Source organism: Xylocopa sonorina, unplaced genomic scaffold (assembly GCF_050948175.1).
Source record: "Xylocopa sonorina isolate GNS202 unplaced genomic scaffold, iyXylSono1_principal scaffold0161, whole genome shotgun sequence".
Taxonomy (NCBI): Eukaryota; Metazoa; Arthropoda; class Insecta; order Hymenoptera; family Apidae; genus Xylocopa; species Xylocopa sonorina.
Window position 1 is genome coordinate 1 of NW_027490232.1, and position 3,511 is coordinate 3,511.

Genomic DNA, 3,511 nt, shown 5'->3' on the forward strand with positions numbered 1-3,511 from the left:
AGTGTTTATGTATTCATCGTCTACACTTCAACTGAATGTAAATGCGACACTTCCTTGCAAGGAAATAGCGTTTGCAGATGTCTACGTATCGTAGCAATAGAGTTCTTATGATTCTTAAAACGCGATATCGCATCTCATTTCTATGTTTCATGGTAAGGTATAACATGATTTGCGAAGTGTTATGTATTCCTCGTCTACACTTCAAATGAATGTGAATGCGACACTTCTTTGCAAGGAAATAGCGTTTGCAGATGTCTACGTATCGTAGCAATGGAGTTCTTATGATACTTAAAACGCGAAATCGCATCTCATTTCTATGTTTCATGGTAAGATATAATATGATTTGCGAAGTGTCATGTATTCCTCGTCTACACTTCAAATGAATGAAAATGCGGCACTTCCTTGCTAGGAAGTAGCGTCTGCAGATGTCTAGGTATCGTAGCAATAGAGTTCTAATGCTTCTTAAAACGAGATATTGCATCTCATATCTATGTTTCATGATAAGATATAATATTCATTGCGAAGTGTTATGCATTCCTCGTCTACGATTCAAATGAATGTAAATGCGACACTTCCATGCAAGGAAATAGCGTTTGCAGATGTCTACGTATCGTAGCAATAGAGTTCTTATGATTCTTAAAACGCGATATCGCATCTCATTTCTATGTTTCATGGTAAGGTATAACATGATTTGCGAAGTGTTATGTATTCATCGTCTACACTTCAAATGAATGTAAATGCGACACTTCCTTGCAAGGAAATAGCGTTTGCAGATGTCTACGTATCGTAGCAATAGAGTTCTTATGATTCTTAAAAACGCGATATCGCATCTCATTTCTATGTTTCATGGTAAGGTATAACATGATTTGCGAAGTGTTATGTATTCCTCGTCTACACATCAAATGAATGTAAATGCGACACTTCCTTGCAAGGAAATAGCGTTTGCAGATGTCTACTGTCACGTCCGGGACCGGGAAAATTTCCGGAGTCGTCCGTACGAAACGAAATATAAAACACAGGGCCGATCACTCGATTGTGATGGTACCGTGGCTTCCTTTTATGGGACGCGAGCGGTAATTGTACCCTTTTCGACGCGGTGAGGTGAAATTTACTTACCTTTCGTCGATTAACACCTTAATATCCTCTTTCCAGGTATCGCCGTTGTCGAGGGTCACCGGCTGGGACAGTGGACGCGTAAGATGGGCGTTGAGGGAGCGTCAATGGAGTGAGGGTCCAGCGACGTTGACCGGACTCGGATGCTGACGTCGGAGATGTCGGTGGTGCTGCAGGAGGCTGGATGCGGACAGCAGTAACAGCAATCACGGAATGGTAGGCTGGGCACGCCTGGGATCCGTTATATTCCCGCACAAGTTGTCGCAAGAAATTCTTTCTACCGGCGCGGCGCGTCTTCTTGGTAGCGGAGCGACACATACGAGATCTTCTTCTCCTAACCAGATTCGAGTCGGATAAGCGGCGGTCCGCTCTATCGTCGTCGGTCCAGGAGGGTGATGAGTGATCGTCCACTCGGGAGATCTTCCACTTGTATTCGGCACAGATAAGCGGCGGTCCGCTCTATCTAATGCAGAGGTTCAAGTATCTGTATCTCCGCAAAGTAGCGCTGTGTATGGTTGTACGCGAGAACCGGAGGGTGTCGCGTAGATATAAAAATGAATAAGGACTCGGATGTAGAAATAAAATAAAGATATATTCTTGATTAATCCTAGCTCTACACTTACTTCCCTATCTAGATTTAGAGTAACTTAATGAAATAGAAATAGAACTTAGATTTAGAAATAGAATAGGACACTTGAAATGGAACTTGAATACGATTTGAATTAGAAGTCGAGGTTTGAGAGAGGTCCGAAGTCGGGCGATGCCCGGGACGAAGTGTCGATCCACTCGCGTGCACGAGACCTCCTCGGTTCTCGTGGCGCGCGAGTCGCTGAGCTCTTCGAGTGGGGCGGACGGTAGGAGTAGGGCGGACGGCCCTTGCGGTGGGGCGCGGCTCGCGTTACGCGTGAGCCGCGCGCGTCGAGTGCGCGCGCGAGCGCATCGCTTCTTAGAGAATATTGATTATACATATATCTTAAAATTATGTGTAAGTGTTGTTCGTGTTACATCGAATAGTGTCGTGTGTACTTAGATCTAGAATTAATATGTATAGTTATATATATTAGAAAAAATGAAGTATGGCTGAGTTACGGTGGGCGATTCGGTGGGTCGTTGTTGCGAAGGTGGATCGTGGGTGCTGTGATTTGCGCGGTAGCGCATAATGATTGGTCCATCTCCGGGGCGTGATTTGCAGGTCGGCTGCCTTAGCTCGGCGAAAGGGGTGTTTACCCCGTGCGCTTGGCCGTGGACGGGTGCAGGTAATTCGTCCCTGCTCTCTGTGGGAGGTGTCGGAGGGTGGACGACGGCGATACGCCGGACGTCACACTACGTATCGTAGCAATGGATTTCTGATGCTCCTTCAAACGCGATATCGCATCTCATTCCTATGTTTCATGGTAAGATATAATATGATTTGCGAAGTGTCATGTATTCCTCGTCTACACTTCAAATGAATGTAATGCGACACTTCCTGCAAGGAAATGGCGTTTGCAGATGTCTGCGTATCGTAGCAATAGAGTTCTTATGATTCTTAAATCGCGAAATGGCATCTCATTTCTATGTTTCATGGTAAGATATAATATGATTTGCGAAGTGTCATGTATTCCTCGTCTATACTTCAAATGAATGTAAATGCGACACTTCCTTGCTAGGAAATAGCGTCTGCAGATGTCTAGGTATCGTAGCAATAGAGTTCTAATGCTTCTTAAAACTCGATATCGCATCTCATTTCTATGTTTCATGGTAAGATGTAATATGACTTGCGAAGTGTTATGCATTCCTCGTCTACGATTCAAATGAATGTAAATGCGACACTTCCTTGCAAGAAAATAGCGTTTGCAGATGTCTACGTGTCGTAGCAATAGAGTTCTTAAGATTCTTTAAACGCGATATCGCATCTCATTTCTATGTTTCATGGTAAGATGTAATATGATTTGCGAAGTGTTATGCATTCCTCGTCTACGATTCAAATGAATGTAAGTGCGACACTTCCTTGCAAGGAAATAGCGTTTGCAGCTTGTCTACGTATCGTAGCAATAGAGTTCTTATGATTCTTAAAGCGCGATATCGCATCACATTTCTATGTTTCATGGTAAGATATAATATGATTTGCGGAGTGTTATGTATTCCTCGTCTACACTTCAAATGAATGTGAATGCGACACTTCCTCGCTAGGAAATATCGTTTGCAGATGTCTGCGTATCGTAGCAATAGAGTTCTTATGATACTTAAAACGCGATATCGCATCTCATTTCTATGTTTCATGGTAAGGTATAATATGATTTGCGAAGTGTCATGTATTCCTTGTCTACACTTCAAATGAATGTAAATGCGACACTTCCCTGCAAGGAAATAGCGTTTGCAGATGTCTACGTATCGTCGCAAAAGAGTTCTTATGATT